At 39.3% G+C, this 18,678-nt stretch overlaps 1 pseudogene; it reads left to right on the top strand.

Annotated features, from left to right (window-relative positions):
• The first annotated feature begins 10,091 nt into the window (after positions 1-10,091).
• LOC110318017 lies at positions 10,092-16,990 on the top strand (annotated as a pseudogene).
• Positions 16,991-18,678: the final 1,688 nt, after the last annotated feature.

Raw genomic sequence — 18,678 nt, 5'->3', positions numbered from 1 at the left:
AAACGTAAAGCTAAATGCTTTTTTTTTTTTTTTTTTTTTTTTTTGCTTGATTCTTGAGGCAGCTTCAGAGTAGTTTCACACTGATGAGAGGGAAAATCAGTCTTCTTAACAAAGATTACGACTTTAATCATATAAATCTATGGGTATGTTGTGACAATGCAATTCCTGTCTGAGGATTCAATGATCAAATCATGGTAGTGGCTAACATTTCCATATTAAACATTTTTTCTTTTTGTTAATATAATGATTGTTTATATTTATGGGATAAAGTTTGATATTTCAGTACATATTCACAAAAAATTCCAGCTGAATCAAGGTATCTAGTGTTCCCAACTGCACTGAGTTTCTTTTTTCTAGTTATAAAAACCTAAGACAGGATATTATGAGCTACAGTCACCCTTCCATGCTATAGACTTTATTTGTGTAGAGTTGAACTTCAGGATTTATTATCCAACCTCTATCAAGATTTCTTTCCTCTAAATCCTCCCAACTATGAGTAATCATTTATATAATCCATTGAACATCTATTTTTAAACATCCACATATAATAGTGAACATGGGATATTTGTGGTTTTGCATCTGACTTATTTCACTTAGCATGATGCTCTCCTGTCCAATACATATTTTTTGCAGCAAAATTGTTTTTATGGTTAAATAATATAACACACACTGTGTACATATGTTCTCATTTTCTCTGTTTATCCATTAGGGGCATCTAGGTTGGTCTATATCTTAGTTGTTATGTATTATGGAACAATAAACATAGATGTACAGACATTTCTTTGATCTGTTGATAGCATCTATTTCCCTTGTATATACACATAGAAGCAGGGTAGCCAGATTATATGGTAGACTGATTTTGGCTTTTGAGGAAGTTTTCTCACATGCAACAAAAATGAACTCAAAATGAAAAAAAAAATGATACAAACGCAAGATCATAAGAAGACTAGAAGAAAACACGGAAGTAACATTTTCAATTATTTATGTAGCCAGTAGTTTTTTAGGGTAAGACTTCTAAATGGCATAGTAGAGGAGAGCAAGCCGTTTACAGCAAGCTAAGAGACTTCTGCTCAATATGAGACACAGGACACAGAGTGAAGAGACAGCCTAGAGACTGGGAAAATGTCTGCAAAATATAATCTGACAAAGAGTTAATATCCGGAACCTATAAAGATCCCCAAAGCCAATAATGACCCCCTAAGTAGTCCATTTACAATGAGCAAAGGATGTAAATATTCCACAAAATAAGTGCAAGCTAAGAATTGTATAAAAAAAAAATGAATCAATTTTGTTAGCCACCAGAGAAATGCAAATGAAAACTATAGTCAGGTACTTAGCAGAATCAGAATCACTTATCAAAGCAATACAAATACCATAGGAGAAAGCATGTGGACAAATATACAGTTGAAATATACAGTTGAAAAGTGGACAGGACTCTGCTGTGTTGTCAGGAAGCTTCAGAACTCAGAAGTAGCTGCATGCAGCAATCTCCCTCTACCTTCCTTGTATCTGCTCCCTTTTCTTCAAAAGACAAACCACAGGAATAAAAATTTCTCTCTCAAGGGTAAGGCCAGAAACCAATTGTCTCTTGCATTCTGCCCTGAAACAGCCATACATAAATTCTCATGTTTGTCTTTAGTTGCACATAAGCTCTTCATTTCAGAAAAGGTTCTGCCTCCTGCCTTGGAGGAAGGTATGCTGCACAGAGCAACAGCACAGTCTCTAAGCAGGCTTTGTTGAGTTTCTCACCTAAACTCTGAGCACTGGATCGCATCCTTTGTGTCCAATTACTTTTCTGCGTGGTTGTCTATGCCAATCATGCCTATGCAATGAGGACTTTACAGGAAAACCTCAAAGGAGAGGAATTTGAGAATTTCTGTGCAGGTTAACATGGGGAGGCTCGCAGGCTTTGAAGACAGTCTCATCCCTTGACTCTCCAGACACAGGTTGCTTGAGAGAAGAAGCTTCCAGACTTTATTTTATGTAACTTCATATGTTGTTTATCTTTGCCCCTTACAACATTCTGCATAATTAGCTTACAGGTGTAAATAAATGTTTTCCTGGCCTCTGTGAGCTGTTCAAGTGTATTAATATGCTGCAAGGAAGGGACCCTAAGAACCCTAACACATAGCCTGTCATTTGGAAAGTCTAGAGCCTTGAGTGGACTTGCATGTGGTGTCTAAAGTGATGAAGGTTTGTGAGATTGAGCCCTTATAGGTGGGGTTTAACGCTGTCTCCTGCTTGATAAAGCAGAGTGAACTGAATGAGAGATGCTCATCTAGGGTCTACAGTAGAATTATTGCCTCTAGGAAAGAAAATCCTAGTTCTTTTTGGGATCCCAGAAGTTATCTTATAGCAAACTTATGGTAAGAACAACTGAATTAGAGTTCTTCCCCCTCTGTATTATCAGAAAGAGAGAGTCATATTTGGAAAGGAAATCTAAAAGAAATTGTTTAGTCTACATGAATATATAACTTTATGGAAGGGAAATTTAATAAATAGGCTCTTTTTTGATGATGACTAATGCTAAAATTACAGGTGGTATTCCTGGCAGAGGCTCAAGCCTCGGCACTCATTCACCTAATTCTAGACAATAGCTCCTCTTTCAGGGTGTGCTTCATTCCAAGCCCAACAGCACTCTCATTTATTAGAAAGAAACATGTCATCTTGGTCTTTCCCATGAGTCCATGGTGTCTCTGGAAGACACAGAAATGGAAAGCCAAGCTTTCCTGTTCTACCTCCAAGTCTTAGTTCCTAGAACTCTGTTGTTATTTCTTTACCTTGCCTCCAATTTGCAATTGAGACTTACAAGCCTCAGGATGTTCCTCCACTAAATTAGGATACTCATTTAAAGGCTGTATCTTGTGACTCCTCTTCATCATAGCTACACATCCACACTGTCAGCTCTTGCACAGATAAAGCTGGGTAGAAGCAGGAGGCATGACCAAGACCATTCACTCTAGTTTATTGCTACCATGAAAAAAACCTGGGTGGGGAAGATGGAGAAGAGCTTCAAAGAGTTTGATCAAAAGCAAGAAGTGAAGTCAGACCCACTAGGAGTCCAAGCCCCACAAACCTCAGTGCCACTCAGTGCCATTGGGGAGCCACCAGACTTACCATTTCTTACCTGCACCTCTCTCACATTGCTGAGTACATGAGTACAACCTGCACAGTCCATATAATGTCACTTGTATGTAAGTGTTTTTAGGACTATGTGATCTTATAACCAGCTGGTGTGCTCTCCCTTGGGGAAAGACTTTTTCTCTTGCTCTCAGCTTTCCTTAGGGGAAAACTCACAACTGCCACTTCACTAAACCAGTACAATCACTAACTATATTCTAAACACTTCTCTTTATACCCACAGATAAGTGTAGTCCTCATCACTTATGAAAGGAAACTTTGATAATAAACTTTTGAATTATACTGAGACCATTACAGAAAAACACAACCCATCAAAATGTGGAATTGTGGGGTCCTGTCCCAGTGGGTACATCTACAACACAACTCCTGAACCTACGGCTTAGGGATCATTGCAGAAAAGGGGAATGGAAAGATTCTAAGAGTCAGGGGATAGGAAGTTTGGTTTGAGATCATGTCTGCTAGGAATGCCAGCAAGCCATGAAATCTCACTAACATGGTTGCTTAAGGATGAGCTAAACTAGGATATGCTAACTAGAAAGGAAAAAAACCTATGAGGCCTTAGGGACAAACTACAGCAAACTAAAGATCCTCTCTTATCCTCCCTTGGGCCTCAGGCTCATATTAAGCACAATGACTTTCTCCTGTTCCAAGGGTCTCTCCTCACCAACTTTCTCTTCTCACTTCTAAGCTGCCCCATTCTCCATTGGCTTTTCTAGAAATTCCTCCAGTTGTCATGACTTTCCTCTCGTGTCTTTGTAACTGTCGGATCTTTCTCTGCACATCCTATCTAATTAAAATCCCAGACTACTATAATGGGCATGGTCACTTGTGTTCCCTGGGTCACTGAGCCAATGAAAAATATGTTTTACACATGAAACTCAAGAAGAAGGAAGACCAAAGTGTGGATACTTCACTCCTTCTTAGAATGGGGAACAAAATACCCATTTAACAAGTAACAGAGACAAAGTTTGGAGCAGAGCATGAAGGAAGGGCCATCCAAAGACTGCCCCACCTGGGGATCCATCCCATATACAACCACTAAACCTAGAAACTATTGCATATGCCAGAAAGATTTTTCTGACAGGACCCTGATATAGCTCTCTCTTGTGAGGCTATGCCAATGCCTGGTAAATACAGAAGTGGATGCTCACAGTCATCTACTGGATGGAACACAGGGCCCCTAATGAAAGAGCTAGAGAAAGTACCCAAGGAGCTAAAGGGGTCTGCAAACCTACAGGAGGAACAACAATATGAATAACTAGTACCCGCCCAGAGCTGTGTCTCTAGTTGCATAGTCAGCCATCAATGGGAGGAGATGCCCATGGTCTTGTGAAGATCATACACCCCAGTACAGGGGAATACCAGAGCCAGGAAGCAGGAGTGGGTGGTTGGGGAGCAGGGCAGGGTGGAGGGTATAGGGAGCTTTGGGGATAGCATTTGAAATGTAAATAAAGAAAATATCGAATAAAAAAGAAAAAAATATATGCTAGACTAAATAAATTGATTTGGAATATAGTAAAAAAAATGTATGTTTTAGCAGAGCTAACAGATAAAGCTTTGTAACAAAGTCCATTTTTTTTTTTTTATAATGAGGAAGACATTAGTTCCCTATGATCAGTTTGTGAGGGCACTGTGAAGACACTGTAAGCTATATATTCCTGCATAAAGATTTCAGAGATTTTTCTTTTCTGGCATGGAAAGGTGAAAATGAAAACTGAGTTTTTTGCTCAGCCTCTCTTGACCATGATCCAGGCCCCAGGGTGGTATATAAACATCCTTCACAAGGAAAGTATCTTGCCTGCTATTCCTTAAATTCTAGGAGAAAATAATGTCATGGGATGGTAGAAAGCCAGAAACTGCATCCCGAAGCAATGAGGACAGTGGAGTCCAACACGGAAAAGGAGTGCAACTCATAGGAGGAAACCCTTGGGCATTGGGACATGCCTCATTATGATTTTTCATGACAAATCTGCTGTCTCTTGGAAGAAGATGCCCTCTCCCAAAAGCCTGAATATAAATAAGTACCATCCCAAGAGAAATTCAAACAATTGTAATATACTAACATATTCTTGTATTTTCATATGATCTTGTTAATGCTTAAAAAGCCAACAATAGGAAAGGTAAGTGGAGCATAAGAAAAACTAAAAAAAAACAGGGACAAATAAGTCACCCAACAGTGAGAGCCTTTCAAATTCTATACCATCAGTGTTCATAAGAAAGCCCACCCCTTTCACTGTAGCCTGTGCTTCAAGAAATAAAACTTTAATAAGAGAGAATATGAATTACTTCCAACTATGGCTTTAGCTTCATCTTCCTATCACAGTCAGGAGGAGATGTATCAAAATTCCAAGTCATAAAGTTCTCTCTGGATCCTGACTGCCTTCAGTGAGGGCAAAGTCCTACTTCTGTGGACTCTACAAAAGTTTCCTGCTTTTCTGCTTCAGCTCTTACTTAACTTGCTGCCCTGAATTTTCTCCATGGATTGTGATCTTGAAATGCAAGCCAAGGAAATCTTCCTCCTAAAAGTAGCTTATGGTTATTATTATTTTTTATCACAGCTACAGAAAACCAAACTAGAAGACTATTTCCTTACTGTGATTGGCGATATATGCCCTTCACAGTATGTGCCCTTTGTTTTCATAAATTGATAATAAAGACTTTTTCAGTACAGACCCTAGAGTTTCTACTTACAAGGCATTGGCAGAAATGGATTCTAACCATGATACCACTGAAACAAGCTGAGGTCTTTATGGCTTTAAGTGAAATCTCAGACTAGTGAGAATGTGCATTCCTCTTCTTGTGAGTTTTCCTGTTGGGTATGGAGAGTCAATGCACAGCTGAGAAAGCTCTGTTGTTCAATTGGAGGCCTTCTGTGTTTGGTTTATTTTCTATTCCTATTATAAGGTTCTCTGACACTGACAATTATTTGGTCAGATTTCACTTTTTCTTTGCTAATTTGGTTTCTGACTTAACACCTGCTGCCATGATCCCTTGGCTTGTTTGTCTTATGTAATGTCTATGAGAAGATATTCCTTTGGGAAATAGGTTTATATAAATTAGCACAGTAAATGAATGGTTCCTTAGATACTTAGAGAATAACACTATGCAAACTTAAATATGTATGCTGGGAGAGAAGATCGAGAAAGCAGAATCTTTATTTGATTAGTGGTTGGAAACGTCCCAGGTTTCATCAGAAGCATTAATGTACATATTCAAGAATGTCAATAAACTTCAAGATGGATAAATAAAAAGCAATTGCACCTGGACATCTTATAATCTAACTGTCAATATCTGAAAACATGAAGACGTTCTTTAAGTAGCAAGAAAAAAATAGCTTACCATTATAGGGAGAAACAATTCCTTAACTATTGCTGAGAAATTATCCAAGTACAAAGATAATGAAATAGTGCATTTGAAATGTTCAACAAAGTAAAAGCAAGAGAGAGAGAGAAAAAAAAACAAACAAACAGAATTCCTAACACATAATTCAACTGAACAAAATGCCTACTGGTCAATAATTTGACATGCAGCAACACTAGTATTGAAAAAAAGAAGGCAAACTGAGAACATTCTCAAATAATAATGGAGAAAATTCATTAATATTGTATACTTTAAAAGAACTACTGAAAGAATTCTTTCAAGTATAAAACAACTGATGTCCTAAGTAGAAAGGGAGGAAAGAAAAACAATAGGAATAGTTAAGACACAGCCACATAAAAATTGATTTTGATTACAAAACACTTAAAAGTAACAAACTGTATTGCGATTGTAGTACAGGTCACTATCATAGCAATGTCAGCAATAATTGGTACAGAGAAAGGACAAAATGAAGCTTAATTATTGCAATTAGAATTAAAGCAGTCTTAATTGGAAGTAAATTAGAGTATGAGCCACATTTTAATGCTTTAGAGAATCCATTAAAATACCAAAAGAATAATACTAAAACTATAGGATTAAAATGTTAGATAAAAACATTTAACACATAATAAACTAGGCAGTCGAATGAAGAACAAAAACGCAAGAGGTACTGAAAGCAAGTGACAAACATGTATACAGCCATACAATATTAATATAAATGCTCTCAAATTCTAATCATATGGCAAAGACTGCAGACAGAATAGAAAGCATGCTTATATGATATGTTATCTATAGGACACAACCCTTATATATAGAATCATATTGAAAATAGAGACGTTCCAGAAATTGTAGCAATGAAAATACCAGATAAACTCACTTTAAGGTAAGGAGTATTATTACAAATAATAAAAAAGGACTTCTTGTTGAGAAATGCTTATCTATCAATAATGTACAACAATATTGTGCTGAGTGTGAGTAGCACTTAGCTATAACTGTAGCACTTTAAAAGACTGAGGCAGACAGATTGTGAGATTGAGGCTAGTTGGAGTGGCATTGTAATTTATGAGGCAGCCTGGGCTATATACTAAGATTTTATCTCCAAATAAAAAGTAAAATAAATGAAAAAGTTTATGTAACAATTTATAGTTATATACACCCACTAACATGATTTTTGATATATGAAACTGATAAAAGCAATACTTGCTACTAAATTTTAGACATTAGGCAAAGATGTCCATGTTTGTCTCTTTTATGGGGCATTATAGTAGCATTTTAAACTATGCTATAGTGACATGAAGAAAAACAAAATATAGATAAGAAAATAAAGGGATCTGATTGCTCAAAGGAAGTAGATAATTTTTTACTCAAGTGTCAAGTTCCTTTATGTATAAAGTTTTAGAAGTTATAAATCAGCCAGGCAAGTTATTAGAACACAAAAATGAAAGTGCAAAAAGAAATTGTGTTCCAACATATGATCAATAAACATTCTAATAACATAAACAAGAATAACATCTAATAACATGAACAAAACACCTAATAACTTGAACAAGAATAAAATGAAGCTAAATTTAACCAAAAATCTGAACAATTTGTACACTAAAAAGGCATTGCTAAAATTTTTAAAATAATTATTAAGGATAAAAATAAAATTAAAGTTATACATAAAAGGAATACTTTTCTTAAAATATTTCTCTGTCTCTTTGTCTCTGTTTCTCTCTGTCTCTGTCTCGTTCCCTGTCTCTCTTGTTCTCTGTTTATGTGTGTGTGCACCAAGTGTAGGCAGGTACCCATGGAAACCAGGGGAGTATATATGATCTCCCGGAACTGGAATTACAGACAGCTGTGACTGCATAACATGGGTGTTGGGAACTGAACCCAACCCTCTGAAAGTACAACAAATTCTCTTAAGCCCCTAAGAAGACAGTTGTTTTGTTGAATCTTAGCGAGGCTTCAGGGGATCTGACCTGACTTGGGTGACAAGGGAATAGAAACTGAATAGGCACATGGACACAGAAAAACTGGAATCAGGCGTGTTGAGGTTTGGCCTGTTGCTGTGTATTATAATGCTAAATTCTGTATCCCAAGATCTAGTTGTCTCAAGATAAGTGACTACTCACATATGCAAGTGGTTGTTGTGCAAACCTTGGTCTTCAATTTAAAACTATTGGTTAATAAAGATGCCTACAGCCTGTACCAGGGCAAAGAGAGGTAGGCGGGACTTTGGTTCCTGGGCTTGGGAGCCAAGAAACCACAAATATAGGGAGAAGTAGGAGGAGGAATATACCATGGGAGTAGGTGACTCATGAGAGCATGGCCATGGGGGGGCAGTCAATTGGAGTAGGAGCAGCCCAGGCAGAACATGGCAAGTTGTATCTTGGGGTTATTGACAGGGAAGTAGACAAAAGAGCATAGAGGGTTGATATCTGCCCCACTCTAGTGCTTTAAGGCTTATTATAAATATAAAGGTTTTGTGTCTTTTATTTGGGAACTAAATGATCTAAGGTGAGATAGAAACCCCTAAATAATATTTACCACAATGCAGGTTTACTGGGCTCTCTGATGGAAAAGCTGCAGCACCCTGGAAGCTCAGTGTGTTTATCATATGCAGTTGAACAGGGAGGCAGGGTTATGGTATACAGCTAACCAAGAAGACAGGCTTAATTAATCCCAGGAGGTGCAGTATCTGTATGGGTAAATACTCAGGGGGCAGAAAGCTGTGGGCGATATTTTCTGCATAGACTATTATCATTCACATTTGGACCAGAGGAAGGGTTTACTTCCCTTTGAGTCCCATGGTGGTGCTGGTGCTGGTGCTGGCGCTGGTGCTGGCGCTGGCGCTGGCGCTGGCGCTGGTGCTGGTGCTGGTGCTGGTGGTCGCTTTGCCATCTTGCCATTATCTGAGACACACTCACTGGGGATTTTACTCACCCAGGTCTTTCTCCACTCCTGGGACATTTTGCTGCCCAGTATTTGGAATACTCAATGTTTAGATCATATGTCTCCTCAAACCTGTATCTTTAAATTAGATAAAATACCACAGTGGTGTCAATGAGCTGGCTCTGAAGGTAAAGTCATCTACCACTAAGCCTGACAATGAGTTCAATCCTTAGGATCTGCATGGTAGAGGGCAAAATCTTATTCTTGCAAATTGTTCTCCAACATGGTGTTATTAAACCTATGAGAGTGGTGCATGTATGACTCCCCAAATGGATGAATAAATAAATTACATACAGTATATAGTTATATGTAATTATGTATAGTATTTATATATTATAGTATAAATTATATGTAATATATTTATACATATATAAATTATGATATATTGTTATGAAGTATAATATAGTACATTATAAAAATATATGTATATATTCATCTCACAGTATTTTGAATGTCATGGCACAGGCAAGATGACTTGAATGTTTTTGGTTTTGGTTGGTATTTTTGACAAAGGGTCACACTATATAGCCTTGGCTGGCCTGGAATTCACTCTATAGACCAGGTTGGCCTCAAACTCACAGAGATTGATCTGCCTCTGCTTCCTGTGTGCTGAGAGTAAAATGCATACTACTAGGTCCTGCTGTGATTTATGTACCATGAGCATCCAGTGCCTTCCAAGGCCAGAAGATGGTATTGGATCCCCTGGGACTGGAGTTAAGATTAATGGTATGTTAACACTCTCTCTCTCTCTCTCTCTCTCTCTCTCTCTCTCTCTCTCTCTCTCTCTCTCTCTCTGTGTGTGTGCATGGGCTGGAACTCGAACCTGGGTCCTCTGAAGACCATCCAGTATTCTTAAACTCTGAGTCATCTTTCCAGTTCCAGAGGCATTTTTTTTAAATAATTCATGGGAGGAATTTACATTTTTACTTACTATAAGTGAGAATACTTACTTAACTATAAAGTACTATGCTTTATAATACTTCATAATATTTTATAATTACTTTATAATACTATAAAGTACTGTACATTATACTATACTTATAGTAAGCACTTACTATAAAGTATAAATACTTACTATAAAGTAAAAGCACTATAAAACTTACATTTTAAACTTACTATAAAGATTCAGTAATTAGGGCATGGTAGACTTGGCACATGAGCATATAGACAAATAGAAAATGCAAATTCAAGCCAGAGTCCAGTAGTCAAAGCCAGTTGTCACCCCAGTCCTGTCCAGCTTTCTTCTGTCTCTTCTCTTTCAACACGACAGATGCTTCTGTGTCCTGCACCAAAGACTTCTTGGCTGGTGGAGTGGCTGTGGCTATCTCCAGGATGGCAGTAGCACCCACCGAGAGGGTCAAGCTGCTGCTGCAGATGCAGCATGCCAGCAAGCAAATAATGGCAGATAAGGAATCAAGGGCATTATAGACTGCATGGTTCATATCTGCAAAGAACAGGGAGTCCTGTCCTTCTGCCATGGTGACCTGGCCAATGCCATCAAATACTTCCTCACCCAGGTTCTCAACTTTGCCTTCAAAGATAAACACAACCATATCTCACTGGGTGAGCTGGACAAGAAGACCGGTGTTTGTGCCAGTTTGCAGGGAACCTGGCATCAAGTGGTGCTGCTGGGGCCACACCCTTGTACTTTGTGTACCCTCTTGATTTTGTCCATACCCATCTCTCAGCTGATGTGGGCAGAGCTGGAGCTGAAAGCGAAATTAAAGGCCTTTGTGACTGGCTGATTAAGATCTACAAATCATGCGGCATCCACGTCACCACATGTATCCTTCTGTAAAAGGGGACATTTATTTTTGAGACAATTTTGCTATGTGCTTCAGGCTATCCTTGAACTAAGATCTTACAGCTCCAGTATCTTGAGAGCTAATTTGTACCTTGTAGTGGTCCACATGTGAATGTCACCTATAGGCTCATACAGTTGAATTCTTGGTTCCCAGAGAGTGGAGTTGCTTGAGAAGAATTAGAAAGTGTGGCCTTATTGGAGGAGGTGTGTACTGAGGAGCTGGCTCCGGGGTTTTAAAACCCAAGACTATTTCCAGTTAGCTCTCCCTCTATGTCTCATGGAAGGAAGTCTGCTCACCCCTACTTGCTCCAGAGCCATGCCTGCTTGCTGCCATACTCCTGATGAGGGTGGTCATGTACTGAGCCTGAGCCTCTGAAATTCTAAACCCCAATAATGTCTTTATTCCGTAAGTTGCCTTGGTCCTGGTGTTTTGGCACAGCAATAGAAAAATAGTTAAGACACACCTTATGCTCAGCATAAAAAGAAGAAAAAAAAGCATCGTATCTAAACGAAAAGCTACTCACCCCTCCTTTCTCTTCCTTCAAGAATTGGTGTATACATTAGTGCAGCATTCTTATACCTTGTCTCCTCTGCATACATAGTCTTGACTTACAGCATTCTTATACCTTGTCTCCTCTGCATACATAGAATGACTTACTGACTTTGTTTCTAATTGTGTAAACATGGACATGAATAGCCTTACAACTAACATCCTTCTCAAGTCAGTTTCCTCTGGATATCCCACTCTTGTACGTAGGTGTTTTATCTTCACAGGCGAGCTTTATGAAAGAGCATATAAAATGGATGTAGATGCCTGTGTGGTTGGACTTCTATGGCTGCCGGTCTAAGGGCACAAGGCAAGGGCCTGAGCCTGCCTGGGTCAGGCTGATGCTGTTTGATGCTGCTTAGCCTGAAACAAACTAAACTTCTCTGAAGTCAACAGAAGAGGCACTTTCTCAAGTTGTTAGTCTGGGAAAGACTCAGAGCATAGGGCTCCAGTATTGACTTCAGTTGCCAGAGCCAGCATAGGTTCTCAAGTGTTATTTTATCTTACCTCCTCCTGCAGCAAGGAAGGCAGTTAGTTGGTGGTTTCCTGGCCTTTGCTTAGCAGAAGCTCAACCACTGCTCTTTTAGCAGCCACAGCAGGGCTTCTGACCATTCAGTCCTAGGGAGGCAGCAGTGCCTTACGCTTTTTCACAAAACAGGCCTAGAATTCTGGTCCAGGGTTGTAGATTGCTGGCAAGAGCAGTATGGTCCAAGAAAATGACTTTTACTTGGTCCAGAGGATAGATTGCCTTAGTCTAAACTGGCTACAAAAACCTTGCTCTGCTTGGTGTTTAGGGACGACAGGCGGCAAACTCTATGCTGGTTGTTGAGTTCTAAGCCCACGTTTGCTGGGAATGCAGAGGGATAACCAGGTGAGATATGTTTTAATCTCTACAAATCTCCTCCTGGAAGACTAGTTGCCTTTCCTCTGTGGTGAACGCATGCTTCTCTGAGCCATCATAGACCTGTTTTATCCAGGAGGGCAGGTTCTGCTGGCACAAAGATTGCTAGTAAAAAGTCAGTTATTTCCCTGGATGGTTCTTAGCTGGAATCTCCTCAATCCATCTTTAAGGGCTTCAGGTTTACTGCCCTTTTCTGTGAGATCTCTGTTGCTGTGGTTTTTGTGCCTTGGAGCTAGAAGCACCTGTGGATACACAGTAGAGAAGATAGTGTTATCCTTGGCTTTGGACCCGAACATGAAGCATGGCTCCTTTGGAGACATCACAAACTGCTCTCAGCACAGACCCTTTGGAAGCTCCTAGACCTCAGTGAAACCACTGTAATTTATTTACTGCTGGCAATCCCAGTGGCACATCAGTGCAGAGTCAAAAAGTGGAAGGGAGAGAGATTCAGTAGGTGGTCCTTACGTGGAAACACAGACATGATTAAGCTTATGTTGCCACCTTGTGGCTCAGTCTGAAAAAGGAGCTTCAGGAGGGTCAATGGACATATGAGAGAGAGCAGCATAAAGGAACTGTGAAGGCTTGATGCCTGCCCCAGTGGGTGGGTGGGGCACCCTCATAGAAGCAGGGGGGGGGGGATGGGATAGGGGGCTTGCAGAGGGGAAACCAGGAAAGGGGATGACATTTGAAATGTAAATAAATAAAATAACCAATTAAAATTTTTTTCTCTACTTCTTGCTTTCTTTTTAAATTTGATGTTGAAGTCCTTTAATTGATTTTTAGACATAGCTATCAAAGTGATACTACTTTAATTCTAATATTTGTCAATAATTCATTTATGGCTCATAACAATCATTAATGAATAATTTTGCTTCCTATTAATATTCATAAGCCTTTCAATGAAAACAAAGGGGCAAGAACTTTGCATGATCTCATTTGATACTAAAACCACCCTAGGAAGGTGCTTTTGTTCTCAAAGGAGACAAGATCATGGAGTTTGACTCTAATTCTAAAACTCATCCCTTTCTATTGCCTCCAACAATAGAGATTGCTCGCCTAGAATTGTCCATTGCAGGTCTTTCCTTCCCTTTCTTACACTCCCCTCTCCTATAAGTGGGTTGCCAAGAAATTCTCATGTTTGTTGCTATGGTTCTCTTTAAAATACTATTCTCTCTAAAATGAGTTGGCGCAGCTTATTCTACCATCTCAGGCACATTAGCATCATCATAGAAAATATCCTAGGAACTCAGGTAGCCATTGGGATTTAGGGCAATGCCAGAGAGCAAAGAGATATAAAGAGGGAGGACTTTTAAAGGCAAGCAAACTAGTATTTCTCTAAATAATCTAACAAAGGCAATGCTGCCTGTCAGCCTAGGATATCTGGACATTTGACTGCACAGCCAGTGTAATTGAAAATCCAACTGAAGGAAATCAGTTGTTTGCCCAGCTTCCTGCATGGATTTAGCACCAGAGCAAATGCAAATGCCACCTGAGAGGAGTTGGAAGCTGATCCTAAGACAAACAGAGGGTTATCCTCTTGCCCTTATCATTTTGAAAAAAATAAAATAAAACCAATATCTTCATATTTCCAAAAGGAACCAGAACATTTTAATTCCAATAAACTTGAAGTTTACAATCTCACCAAACAAACGTGAAGGTCAATACAATACTGTGGATTCGGTACAAATTAATACCCATAAAATACTTATTAAAGGCCAGGAAAGTAGGCAACGTTTATAAAGTATCTTGTTTAATTCTCACAGAGCTATCTTTGAAGGTGCTTTATGACTCCACCTTACACATGAGATAATTAGCTTGGCTTGGGTGGCCTGCCCCAGCTATACAGATGGCAAGGGGTACGGATTGGCTCTGAGCAGGTTTGATTCTAGTTTTAAGCTCTTGCTCTACCCACAAGAATGAACTCATTGCTTATGATAAAAGGAAGTATTGTCCCTGAGTTCATTATTTTCAGAAATGCCCTCCTTCCTCAGTTCCCTCTGTCTATACTTCTGTCATGCATTCCACTGAGGAAGGAGGAGGATATGCGCTCCCACCAGCTGTGTCTATAGTCCATGTTGCTCTTAACTATGGAGTCCCCTCTTTTCTACCACTCTCCAGTGGTCTTGGTTCCACAGTGAGCCCTCCGGAGATGCCGTCAGGCATCTGACAACTCTAGAGGCAATGCTGGAAAGTTCCACAGATCTTTTAGTGCTCTTCTGCTCCAGCCTGGGTCTCAGCCTCTTCTTCCTACTCCTCCAGCGAATTTATGACCCTATATTTTATTTGCTAACTTTTTTTTTTTTGCCATAGTTATCTTTTCTGGTAAGGTTTACTAAAGAATGTGAACCAAGATGATCCTGTAACGACTAGCACATGGTTGTATGCCACAGATCTCACCCATACTTAGAGATAACAAAAGAATAAGATATAGAAAAAAAAGAAAATATTTAGATTGTTTTCTCGATTTCAATATCTACTACTTGTCTGGAAATCTCCCTGCCTTTCAGCCCCACTCCCAAGTTTTTCATGCCTTCCAGAATGTAAGAGCTACAATTCTGACCTCTGGTTCATGCCCATGAGAAAACAAAACAATGAAACAAAAAAAAAATTACCAAACACAAACCATGGTGTAGGCCACTGGAACCTCATGGCGAGAACTCTCTGGGGATAGCTGTGGCCCTCTCCGTTGTCTAAGGCAGATCATCCCTTTAGCATGTCCACAGCCTTTAGTTCACCTGTGGCATGTCTCTCCAGGTCTCTTCCACGTGATCTTCGCCCAAGGGTCAGAGAAGATTTGCTAAATAATATGGTGTTGCAGAAAAAAAAATAAAAGTAGATCCATGTCTCAAATAACATTTCTACTGTTAGATCCACCAGAAAGTTATGTTTAGAATATGGCACTTTTGCTTTCAACATTACAGTGCTGTGCTGGCAAATTATTGAACAGCTTTAACCAATGAAAGGAAACAGCAAAACTTGTCTTGCAAGGACTGAGAAAGTCAAAGGGTATGTGGGTGATGATTCAAAAACTTGTCCGTCAAGTGCTTTGTGTCTTTTGTTTTCTGTGACTTTCACTCATTAGCCACCAAGTGTTGTTCTGTTTAGCTGTAGATATTTGGATAAATAGAAACTAAAATCACTCTGAATGCTTTACATTCATGGATTTTATGTCTCGGGTTTCCTATTTTAAAACACGATTATACTTTCCGATGCATATTTCTATGCAGATGGCATTTATTTTTTTCTTCCTGATGCAGCTTTTATTTACAGGCGTAAAAGGGACAGAGAGTGATGGAGACTGGAGGAGAATAAGGATTAAAATTTGGCTTGTTACAGAAGACACTTAGAGTGACAAATAACATTCAGCTCTTGATGTGAACCATAGCAAGCCTGCCACCCCCTTTGAACAAAGCTAGAACTTGAGATCCAGGTTCTCGAGTACCAAAAATTCTTTCCTAACACTGGAGGACTCTCATTGTTGATTTTCATCCAGGGTAGTAAAGGTGATTCCTTTGGTCCAGAGTACAAGGAGTTGATGGAATCTTCTACCTTCTGGGCCCTTGGGGTTGTGGAAAAAGATGGAAAGACAGGAGATGTAGTGTGTGGGGTCCCTGCAAACACCACCGCCATCAGAGATAAAAATCTCTGAGTAACAAGCTCAGCATGACTTACTTAGCAATGCTGGATCAAACTTTTGGAGTCTGACTGTGAGCAGTTTGTTGCTCACATATTTAAACACAGTACAAATTTAGAAAAAAATTTCCACATAACAACTGTCACAACAAGGCCCAAGGCATGGTTACACCATAGCTCCTTTGTAAAGGACATGTGTTTTGCAAGGTACCTGTGACCTCTTCCACAAGAAGGACTGAGAAACAATAACTGACTGAGAAACAATAATCAGGATAAAGGTCTAGAAGGGAAACACTTGTAGTAAGCACAATAGTAAACCTCTTTTGCAAACACAAGAGACTTCTTTCACAAGGATGGGTCCTATGGAGTGAGAAACAATGCTCTCAACAAGAAGGATAGAAGTGAAGCCTGGCGATAGCAAAAGATTGCCAGGCTGTTTAACAATGTCCACTTACAGTCTTCTTGCGTGGAAACAGGTATACATATGTCTTCATGTGAAGAAAAGCCCACGTGTTTAACAGTTCTGGTTTCTCTGATGCTTATCTGTGAGCCTGTGGACCTCCTGTCCTCTGTAGCTGTGATCCACCAGTTTTCAGTTAAAGCAGAAGTTCAAAATGTGGCCAGTGTTTCCTTAAGGCCATCTGCTGTGTATGTGATTGGAATTGAATAAGCTTGAATAACTTTGGAAGCCCTTTCTGTGGTGGTTTGAATAGGTATGGCCCTGATGAATGCATGTGTTTGAATGCTTGGCCCATGGTGGGTGGCACTATTAGTAGGTGTGGCCTTTGAGTATGTGTGGTCTTATTGGAGGACGTGTGTCACTGTGGGGCTGGGCTTTGCGGTCTGCTGTGCTCAAGCTCCGCCTAGTGTATAGGACAGTCCTCTTGTGCTGCTTTTGGATCAAGATGTAGAACTCTTGGCTCTCCTGTTTCATGTCTGACTGCATGCTGCTTCCATGCTTCCTGCCATGATTATAGTGGACTAAACCTCTGAAACTGTAAGCCAGCTACAGTTAAATGTTTTCCTGTATAAGACCTTATATATGGTCATGGTGTCTCTTTATAGCAATGAATCACTAAGTAAGACACTGATTTTTTTGCATATTACCCTTGTCATTATGACATTAGGTAGTAGTGTTGATGCAAGGTCAGAAGATTAGAAAGAAATAAAGAGGTAGACCTTGTTATCAGAATGCCATTGTTCCAGTCTTAAGATTTTGCATGCAAACAATTTTTGTGATAACGTGTGTTGACTGGAGTATGGAAGTGGTCCTTGTGCAACTCTACACTGCTGTCACTGCTCTTGAGTGAAGAATAAGAAATTGCTAAGAATCTGGTAGAGGAACCTTCCAAAGGTCGTCACTATGCTGTGGTAAAGAAGCTTTATTTTGGACCACTGCAGAGTAACCACATGAGCTAGAACGTCATGACAGTCATGAAAGGGTTCCAGAGTAAAGACTGATTTATAGCAGTGCCTAGAAATGCTATGGGATACAGTAGGAAGGGATAACTAATGAGCTGTGCTTATAATGCTGGGTACAGATGTCAGTGGCTTCTTAAAGGAGATAGGTATTCCATAGATTTCCACCAAAAACTCTGAATACTGGTAAGAAAATGTCACACCTCACCATCTTGAACAAGATGGGACAGCAGGGAATCCTCTGAAATGATTGTCACATTTTGTTTCTTGAATGAGCATGTTTACTTTGTGAAAGTTCACATAGCTGTAACTTCATGATGCATATTTATGCATGTGTATAATACTTTAAAAACCTACACAAATTATCTCTACTATACAAATGAAACACAACACACACACACACATCAGCAGGTGGGTGGTTGTGAGAAATCATAAGACAGTTATAGAAATAATAAAAATGTTATCATTTTCTCAGCACATTTAAGAAGGTTGTTACTAAAACTGTAGGATCGTTTCATGCGATTTCCCAGAAAAAATGCATAAAAAAAAATCATCTTAGAAAGAGCTCAAGTGTGCAATGGGAGTGATGCCATAAGGAGATCTGGGGCTTATCATCTAACTTTAGAACCATGTGATATAATGTCTCTAGATTGCATATTGGGCTGTAAGAATTTAAGAACACATTGAGAAACCATTGCACATGTATTCTGCTTTTTCTGAGAAACTACTTTTCCAAATGAGTTATTTTTGCTACCATCACATATTTTATAATATTCTGAGAGACTTTCAGCCATCTGTAACTTGAGTATTCCTTGATACGAGGTTGAACTTTTCCTGAAAGATCCTAAAATTCATTAAGATATTGTGGTAAGTACATTTAATTAGAGCAAGCAGGATGCAGGCTAGAAAATGCTCTCTCTTGATATTTAAAGAATCCTA

This window comes from Mus pahari, chromosome 3 (assembly GCF_900095145.1).
Source record: "Mus pahari chromosome 3, PAHARI_EIJ_v1.1, whole genome shotgun sequence".
Classification (NCBI taxonomy): domain Eukaryota; kingdom Metazoa; phylum Chordata; class Mammalia; order Rodentia; family Muridae; genus Mus; species Mus pahari.
This window is presented reverse-complemented; position numbering and strand designations above follow the sequence as displayed.